General features: G+C 40.9%; 1 pseudogene; it reads left to right on the top strand.

Moving 5' to 3' along the window:
* Nucleotides 1-3,175: 3,175 nt before the first annotated feature.
* On the top strand, nt 3,176-10,048 carry LOC121833962 (annotated as a pseudogene).
* Nucleotides 10,049-10,405: the final 357 nt, after the last annotated feature.

Raw genomic sequence — 10,405 nt, 5'->3', positions numbered from 1 at the left:
CCAGAATGGTTGCACTCTCGCACCGCAGGTGCTGTTGTAGATACTCTAAGGTGTGCTCGGGGCGCACCCTGATAACACCCCGGCAACTGTAGGGACATGTAGCAGGTAGACGTTCTATCTGAACCTCGTAAGTCTGAAATTGACCGTTAATAATAATAATAATAATAATATTTATTTTGGTTCAGGAGAACCGCGGTGCCGCAGAAAGGCAAGTAGCCCATACCAGGAAGGCCTGCGGCGCCGCATCTAAGGACGATGGGATGAAATTGTGTACAGATGACAGAGAGGTGCTGACGATGTTGAAATGGAGCTTGTCGGCGAGGGTGGCGGGATGATGTTACGGGTGATATGGGTCGTTCCCTCTTGTCGAATTTCTGCGGCTCTGGTCCTCCTGTCTCGCCGAAAGTTGGTATTGTGAAGCCACCGGTGCGGCGGGTGAACTTATCATCGTCAGGCCGAGTAGGGCGGCCGCCTCCGGGATGGAACCGGTTCGCGGCGCGCCGGGCTTCTGCTCACAGTAAACTTTTTTACACCCTTAAAGGCGTAATGGTACTCAAAACACCCTTCTAACACCCTCATTTTCAACATGAAGGGTGTTAGAAGGGTATCCACACGACTTGAACACCCTATTTACACCTTTAAATAATGAGAAAGTGTAAGAAAGGTGTTAGGAGGGTGCAAGAAAGGGGTCAAGTAATGAAGGTACACCCCATGATGCCGCCAGGGGTGTAAGGGTGTTTGGAGTTTGATCGTTGAAAACAATGCCGAGCAGTTTAAGATTAATGCCGACTGCGGCATTAATCTGAAACACTACGATTCGATGAAGTCAATAAATAAGAGTACTGTCATGGCGCTCGTCGTCTTCGCGAGTTTGCAATCACTGGCTAGACCAATCAGGCACAGTGATCCTTTCTGTGCTTGATTGGTCTAGCCGGCAGGAGCAAATGCACGAAGGCGACGAGTGCCATGACGATGCACCTTTGGTTCTGCTTGATTGACTCCGTGGAATCGTGGCGTTGTGTAACCGATAACTGGTTCTGTGGGTTCACCCTGAGTTTAGGAATTCGGACCACACAAACCAGGCTGCTGTTTTGAACATTATATTATATTCATATGTTCGTCGGTGTGCTCACTCACGATTGCATTCGTTGCCTCGAAGGATGGGCAGGCGATGAGGGGTCCCGTCGTTGGCTGCTGACTCGCAGGTGTCAACAGGTGTTCCCAGCCGGTCTTCTTTCCGTGTTTCTTGACTGCCATTATTCCTTTCGGAAGTTTCGCGTATTCGACACATCCGCATCTTCTTCGGTACTCAACTGTACCTCTTTTCTCTTACATCCCCAGAAAGCGAAGGCCTCGATGTTTAGCTCCCCCCCTTCCCCTGTGTTCTCTCCGTAGGCCCGCTACGCCGCTGTATACCTTTGGACTCCGAGCTGCGGTCGTTCGGCAGAAAACGCCACGAGGCGATGGCGGCGAGACCAAGTCTCAAGAACTCGGTGGCGCCGCTTTGTTGTTACGTGCGGGCACTTGTGGCCAACTGGAGAGGTTGCATTCCTTCCGGGTTTACTCGGCCCAAGTTTACCTCACAGGTGGCTGTGGTCGGACTTAATATTGACATAAGTATAGGCATACTCGAAACCTGGAATGTCCAGGTTACGTGTATGCTGCATTTCACGGGCATAAGAGCTAGTCAGGATGACACACATGTAAATGTACCATGTAAGCCAACACGCCCCTTTACAAACATGCCCGCGTTTGCCCACACCAGGTGAGGTCACTGCGCATTCGCAAAAACAATATTCGCTCGAGGTAAATTGTCCGCGTATCCGCTCTGTGGTCAGCAGCGCCGCCGCAGCGGCGTGACGCCAGAACCGCCGGATTGTGTATATACAGATACAGCTTGAGTAATAAATAAAAGAAATGAGTAATGCAAGTTCACCTAGTTAAGACGCGTACTTATAGGATTGGGTATAGATTCCCACGGCTGAAATGTCATGTTCCTTGTTTCTGATATAAAAAAAAAAATAAAGCCTCGCTCACTTTGATCTGATAAGAGTAAAAAATGCAGATTCAAATTTACGAATTTTACATTTTAACGCGACTTCTAAAACAGAACAATGGAATATTAACTTGTAAAAATAATTGTCTTTTTTCCGAAAACTGATTTGTATATTACAACATCAACTAAAATCTGATTTACGTGAAAAAACAACGAACATTTCAGTATGATGGGGAGCAAATATTTCGAGGTATCTTTTCTACGGCGTGCTGTTTTAGGAAATACAAAAAAAAAAAAAAAAAATAAAAACTAAAGCAATGCATACGATTAAATATGTTAAAGAAACAAAAATATGGTTCAATAAAATAACACAAATATGTATCTATTCGGGTAGTGCACATGAACCTTGTGAAAGCACTCACAGTTTCTGAAACAATGGGTGTGGCTTATATGTTCAGGCGTTTACCTTTATGATTTGTTCTTCGGTGTACTTATATCGGAAAGTGTCGGAGAGATAATTGGATCTAAATAATATTTAAAAGCATCTCTCTATTATATTTTAGAGAACAGATAGATCACAAAAATTTGGGGTTCTCTGTTTATTATGAATTTTTTTTGTACTAAACAAAGCGATTTGAGGCACTTGCCAACACTGTAAAATCGTTTTTATCGCGGAAAATAAAAATTGTTTGGATTATTGAATATAGACTGGTACAATCCCTTACATGAAATGGTTATTAAATCGCGCAGGCGAAAGCGTAAAAAAATCCTCAATAGAAGGCGTCGGTTTAGCTACGAGTGTTACCCCACTTAAACAAAGAAAATGCAGCATTTAAACCCCCAAAAAACGAAACCTCTGTAAAACTAAAAGTTTAAGTGGAATAGCCATATAGACAGTTTCTTCTTTTAGCTTTCGCTTTAACTTTAACTAAGCTTTAACTTAAAACAATATATTAAAAACAAATTTGTTGAAACGCGAAGCAAGAAAAATGCAAACGAGCCCCCACCCAAGATATCGAAACCGAAACTACAGCAAATCTTTTTGGAAAGGGTAGGCGTAAGTCGTAGCCAATCCCCGTTCTTATTAAAGATGGCTGCTCTCGGTTATTGCTGGAATCGCCGCAACTGCTACCGGAGACACTTCCACGTATGGACGCAATTAAAGGTGAGAATATTTATGCAGCATGCTTGTAGAACATTCTTTATGTGTCCAGGTGTCCAGGGAGTGAATATTGATACCGCTTACAGAGTATTCGACTTGTTTAACGCTTAAATGTGGTGGTAGCGACTCTGAGTGTTATATACCGGCTGGCTGGCTTCGGTTTTCTCTATCAAGCCATAACCGCTAAAACTACTTTGGAGTGACGAAAGTGCTCCTGTTTTCTTTTTCGCTTTTACGCCGGCGCCTTTTTTCTCGCGAACTGTCGAAACTAAACAGTCTGGAAGCATAATCACTTCATCGGTGGAAAGCTGAAACGGAGATTTCTTTTTTTTTTTTTTCTGCGTTATAAGTTTAAGCATCCATCCGAATCTGTATATCGCTTTCGCGTCGTCGCTGTTTAACGATTTGGTTAATGTGCTCAGCACCAGCTCTTAAGTTGTCTTTGCTTGACAGCAAATTCGGCACAAAAAAGAGGATAAGTGTGGGACAGAAACACAGCGAAATGTATTTGTCCCTCTCGACCTCATCCGATGAATTACTGACCAGCCCAATTATTAGCCCTTCGCTTTAAGCCATATAATTTCTATAATTTTATTTTGAACATAAGATTTTGTGTTTCTTGATATGGTGTTTCTTGGTACGATATGGGTTTCTCGGCACGGTGTTTCTTGATTTGATGCGCGGTGCAAATGTTACCTTGCAGTAGGTATGGCGAACTGTACATACTTCGTAATGTTTTGCGGAGTCGTGATTACGTCCCAGTCTCGCGTTTTCAGCTTTTATAATGTTACATAATAGGAAAACAAATAAAAAAAGTCGAACAAGTAGCTGGGCCTTTCTTTTGCTACTGTGATTGATCTGAAGTATAAAAAATTATTTAGAAGATCTAGACCAGTTTAGAGCACTAACCCAAGTAAAGGAATGCATTTGTTACAATGACTGAGTAGTAAACATTGTTCAAGGTGTTTTGCATTGAATATAGCTGATCTTGCCTCTTTTTCTTTTTGCTATGGACCGAGTCTAACTGCTGTAAATGTGGCTGTTAGGATTGTTCGAAAGCTCAAATGGCTGACTAACGGGCATTGGGTCTTGTAAATTTATTTTGACTACTGTATGCGAATTTTTTTATTCATTGTATGCAAATGTTATTGGTATTAAAAAAATTCGGAAGAAAATGTCATAGCTGCTGCACTGGGCTATTGTTAATGTTGATGAAAGTAAACTTCACAATTCGAATAAAAAATCATTGCTATTGGCACTTTTTGAGTTTTTTTTTTTTTTTACAGTATTACCTGCATTGTAAAGTTTATGGATGATTTAATGCCGGACAGGCCTTTCAGATATTTTGAATCAATAAATAAATCAATCTTAATACTCCAGAATTCATGGGTCATGCTCATCCGCCAAAAGTTCAAAAATGAGAGACGGAAGCTGGAGACTGACCGTGTGTACGCGAACCGACCAAAGTTCGGCAGCCGTGGGAAACAACCAAGGGCGGCTGTCGACGCTGCATCAATGGAGTTATAGCGGGGCAAAGTTGGCGCAACACTGGTCGGTGATTCAGAGCTCGGTGTAACGCACATGTGTTTTTTTAATAAAATTACAATAATCGTCCTTGTTTAATCCTTATGCAGTCCCAAGGCTTGGCTCCCAGTGGAGAAGACGAATACAGTCTCACACAGCATGAGGCCTGGTTAGTCACGGGGGGACCAAATCGAACCCCGACAGGCAGCAAATGTGCTGCAGGCCTGAGTTGACGCATTCCGCAAAGGTCAAAGACTTGTGCAAGTTATCCATTGCTGAAGCTATCGACAAGTATCTATATCTCAGGGACATTGAATGGGTGAGTAGTTTCTTTTGTACGCAATTTGTAGACGGGCTTTATTTAGGAGAACCAGCTTACACAAAGCTGCTCTGTTTGTAAGAAGCTGTAATTTTACGAACTTGTTCTCTGAAGAACATAGACATTTTTTTCCACTGAAACAATTTAACATACATAACATACTGTAAAATTTAACCCCAAAGCTGTAAAAAACAACAAGGATGACAATACTCAAGGGCTGTGTGTTGTGTCGTCCTTCTTTTTTCCCCAGTCTCTCAGTTTTGTCCTAAGTTATGTTCAACCATCACCAGCTAGTTTGCGTCCTATCTTTTTGTTCATAAAACATTTGTGAAAACTTTAAATCAGGGGCACAAAGTGCTTCAGCAAATTCCTTTTAGGGTAATATGGGTTCAAGCTGTCGCTTAACGGTTTATGACATACTACGAAATTACTTCTCAGAATTAATGTTTTGCATAATTTGTTCAGTCAAACACCATTTTAATTATGACGTTTCTGCCTTTAATATTACCTTAAGTAACTAGCCTAAACCAAGGTTGATCATTTTTACATTTCGGAGCTGCACTATATCTATTAGCGATCTACTTCAGCAGTACAGTGCAACCTTTAAAGGGATACTTCAACGAAATTTGAAATACATCCGTCGTGTTCAAAAATAAGTTCAATATGATCCACAATATCCGGAAATGACAATTGCATATTTGTATTTTGAGCCCGGTGGCTGTATTTTTGTTATAAACGGCCCACTCTAGCAAGCGCTCGGAGAAGGCCCAGCTTAGAGCATGTGACATCCGACGCAATCGTGACGTAGGTCGTCTCGGGACGAGCAAAGCTGCGGCGAGGCTGACGTCGAGGGGATGGCCTAGTCATCCCCGCCACCGAAGCAGCTGCTTTTGTACGAATTTTGAGTGACGGGTTAATCTTTTATAATCTTGTAGGGGGACAATAGCTACATCTGGAACACACAAAAGTAATTCTCGGGAAGACGGGAGTTCTTCCTTCACCTCTTCTCTCGTCGTGGCCGGAGGCGAGACACTCACCGTCACTAGCTGTCAAGGATCCTGGACGGGCATTACAAACGAGGCGTTAGCGACGTCCACCAGGTGCTCTTTGCAAATCGTTTAATTCGTTTTAAATTTCCTTTTCGTGACTTTTTTAACAAGATATTGGTGTGTTCGATGTGATACTGCTCCTTTGAACACATATAGACCATAAAATACGCGCCGAAATTTCGTTGCAGTATCTCTTTAACGTTCGCAAGTTCCATATTGCCGAAATATTCACGAAGCCAATAAGTTGCGTAATTTGAAGGTACATGCATGTCTTCAGTCTAATTTTCAAATTCCAACTTTTATACTCATAGGTTAGTGGTCATGATTATGTCTGTCATCGCATTTGTAAAAAAATTGAGGGCACGAAGTAAAGGATTCTACAGTAGTTGTGCGACACGACAGAATGCTTCAAATGTGTTAGTAGGCTAATAAAAGATATTTATTAACGAGGTGAAAAAAACATTAAGAATTTCACTGTTCTTACAAATGCATGGGTTTTATTCAAACGCTCACAATGTTTCAGTTGATTGAGGATTTCAAGCAACTTCTGAAGAAAGATGGGAATGAAGCGGTCGAGGCGGCGTTCCATAAGATTGTGAAACTTGCTCTAAGAAGAGACCAAGGGGGATCCAAAAAAGACCTGAAGCCTTTACTTGGAATTTACCCGCCAGGAACCGGTGCAAGACGCAAGAAACGTAAGTGATGATTCGTGTATAGGAATAAAGGGCATACGTATGATCTGCTTAAAGCAGTACTATACCGCTTTGAGCATAACATATACCAACAGAAGGATGGTATGTTACCGTGTATGTTTAAAAATGCGCAGATGTTCAGATTAGTGTTGACACGATGTGCCTTCTCTATTGGATTTCTTTTCTCTTAAGGTTAACAGATGTGTTTTTGTAGAACGCACCATCTGTTGGGGTACTATTTTCAACACACAGTTTTTCTCATCAGTTTTTATTGTGCACTTTTTTAAAATGTTGCCTATTTTACCGTTAGCTTGTATAGTGTAATTTACTGTGCAAATTGAATGGGTGCAGCTTAATTTACATATTATTGTTTAAATTAAATAGTGGGCCATCAATTTAATCTGAATAGTCACACAAAACACAGCAGTGCTACGGTACAAATGGTTGCATTTAATATAACTTTTTATGTGCATTGCGGACTAATCGTTCTCTTAGACACAGATGGAAGTGGTAAGCAGTTTTTTTTTATTTACATAAAATAGGAGTGTTATGTGCAAAGAGCAGGCATGTGTTTAAAGATTTGCGAATAGTGCAGGATAATTCTGTCACGGGAAATGCTTTCCTGGATTCAGGACTTAAATTTATTCCAAGGGAAAGTTTTGAATGAAGGTACCTCTTCCGTTAAAGTCATTCGACATGCTTGTTCTGGTTTCTATGTATCCAGTTAATTTCACTGCTGCTTCAAAATAACTAAGACCAAGCAATGTTTTATAACAGTCTGCGAGTAATGTCCATTGACCTACATCACAGGTGCTGCTACACACGCATTTCTCGAATGGTGCAAGCTAAGTGTAAATGCAAGTACTTCAATTTAAAGAAAAGAAAAAGCTCAGAGGACAGAAAGAAGAGTTCACTTAATTTAAAAATATTCCATATTTTGGCACAATAATTTATCCAGCATATAAATGTCTAGATGAAGCGTACCTAGAAGGTATATTTTGTTTACAAAAATGTATAATATCGAAGTCACCTTGTTAAGTTCTTGAATCTTAAACGTACCATGGAGCATCAAGCATGCATTCATTTCACAATAAGCGCCCACCAGCTAGATCTGAAATGTTTCGAAGCTAAGTACATGAGACGCTCCTTTGTGTTATCAGCTTTTCCAAACACGTCGCTGCAAAGTGGTTGAAGCCCGCCATGTCATGTACTAACAAATGCATATCCTCCTGTTCAAGAAAATCACCGAATATTAAATGGACGCTTGCTCAGTGTTTTACAGATTGTCATTTCTGAAGGACAGCACTGCCTGTCTTCGTCGAACACATTTGTTTATCTTTTAGAGCAGATGTAAGAATTTGTACCTTTCTCAACCTATACGTACATTAGTCAAAGCGAAGGAAGTGATTCCCCATAAATAGTTGCAAGCAAGGCACTTAGTTACCACCATGTCTGCACATGTGAGCAGGTTTTGCAATTAGATGCCTGTCTCAGTTACTTTCACTCACACCCTGGATGCGCTTGCACTCATGGGGCACCAGCTGGATGCCACGCCTGCAACTGTCTTTAGGAATGTTTGAGGAAAAGAAATCTTATATTTAAGGCCATTCATTAAAAAATTCACTCTTAGAATAATGATGAATCCGTCGGTTCCACTTGCATGCATGGGCTTTTTAAAGCCTTGCTCTCCTTCATTATCGTGTTTCGAATGAAGACGTGCAATGTATTTGTTTCTAATTTAGCACGAGTAACATGTGGCTCAGTTTTACTATGCGTTTCTGTTGCAGACGTTTAGGCCGTACGTGCCATGGAACTCCTGGCAAGAGTACTTAAGCAGCCTATAGTGCAACTCACATGATGTCTTTGCCTTCGGTAAGCATTCACTTAAAAGCCCCCATTCCAGAACATTGTATGCGTTGCACAAAATTATATATAAGTGGTAATGTATTTCGGTCATTAGAACAAAATTGTAAATATGTGTAAGGCCCCCATGCAGTTTTCAGTTTCCTAGACTTCCCATGATAACATAAAAAAAGGAAAAAAAGAACTCACTTTAATGTTGCTTGATTGTGGTGTAACTACTGAAAATCCTTTTTGACATTGGTAGGTCTAGTGGCACCCCATGCAAAGGCCATTTTTACCATCATCAAGAATATCTCACAGTTTTTGCAGCAAAAAAGAAACCTACAGGCTTATAAATGAAATATTTCTAACAGGAAATCAGATGTCTAACAGTCATTTACTGTGAACCAAAATAATGTTTTAAAATGCGAATATATTTTAATAATTGGGATTTCAGCATAGATACTTCATCATATTACAACTGCAATTATTTTTCAACAAACATACCTATATGAAAGCAAACAGAAAGCATTCACTCATCTCAGCACAAAATAACAGCCGATATTTAAGTATTGAGTACTAGTCAGAGCTCCTTTATGTGGCCGACGTGTGTTGATCACATAACAAAAGAACTTGAGTCAGCTAGAAAATTCTGCCTTTATAAATAGATATGCAGGTGTGCACCATGGTGACTGCGAACTGTATATCTAGAATGCTGTGTTTCGTTTCTTTTTAGGAGGCGAAGAAACCACTTACCCCTTGCATCGTATTTTCGGGCCCGAGTTTCAAAGAGGCCGAAGCGCTCTTCCTCTACATCGAGAAAAGTCGACTGTTGCGCGTCATAGATGCAGTGGAAGGGACCACAGCAATCATGACCGCCCAGTGAATGTTTATTCAAAGTACAACAGAAAAGCATTTAATATTTCTTGTGTTTTGGAACACCTATTTTAAGGGGTTTCGATTTCAAGGCCCAGGAGCATCGCCCAACGCTCCTGGGCTTTTAAAGATTGGGTAACCGGTACATATAACGGGTGTTTCAGCAAAGACTGACAAAAATTCCTAAAATTAGTGTAATCAAGGTAAAAGTAATTTTCTCGGGACAGCATTACTCTTGGTGGCAGACGTCAGAAAATGTGCGATACTTACTAGTTAGTGCGGTACTTCATTACATATAACTAATTAACTTTATATTAAGTGAAAATAAACATATGGCTCGAACTAGAACCTTGCTGAGCGTCATCGAAAACCACTTAATCAGTAATTTTCAAAAATATTCAGGACATAGGAAGCGTAGTATGCTAAAGTTACCACTCGTGGAACAGATACAAGGCTAGGGCTTTGAGAAGAGACGGAAGAATCGCTCGGGCGCCTTATCAGACCGCTATCTGTGTATCTGCTGCACGAGTGGTAACTTCAGCGCACCACTACGCTTTTCACGCGTTCAAAGCCTTTCTGAAAATTACGAATTTTGTGCTTTGTGATGACGCTCAGCAAGTTTCTGGTTGGAACCATATGTCTTTTTACTAATGAAAACGTTAATTAGATTTTTTTAATAATTAACAACCTAATTTGTTAGGTATCACGCATTTCTGACGTCCGCCACCACGAGTAATGCAGTCCCGAGAATATGATCTTTGTACTTTGAATACACACATTTTAGGAATTTTTTCAGTCTTCGCTGAAATACCTGGTATACTCCAAGCTGCTCGGGTATCGCGCTCGGCAGACATTGTATCAGAGGATTACAGTCATGATCAGTGGGCTAATTAACCTAAACATGCGAATTAATTTCACACTTAGGTAGGTCATATTGCAGCTGCA

The sequence above is a fragment of the Ixodes scapularis genome, unplaced genomic scaffold (assembly GCF_016920785.2).
Source record: "Ixodes scapularis isolate PalLabHiFi unplaced genomic scaffold, ASM1692078v2 ptg000146l_1___fragment_2___debris__unscaffolded, whole genome shotgun sequence".
NCBI lineage: Eukaryota > Metazoa > Arthropoda > Arachnida > Ixodida > Ixodidae > Ixodes > Ixodes scapularis.
Note: the sequence above shows the minus strand (reverse complement) of the source record. Positions and strands in the feature narration are given on the sequence as shown.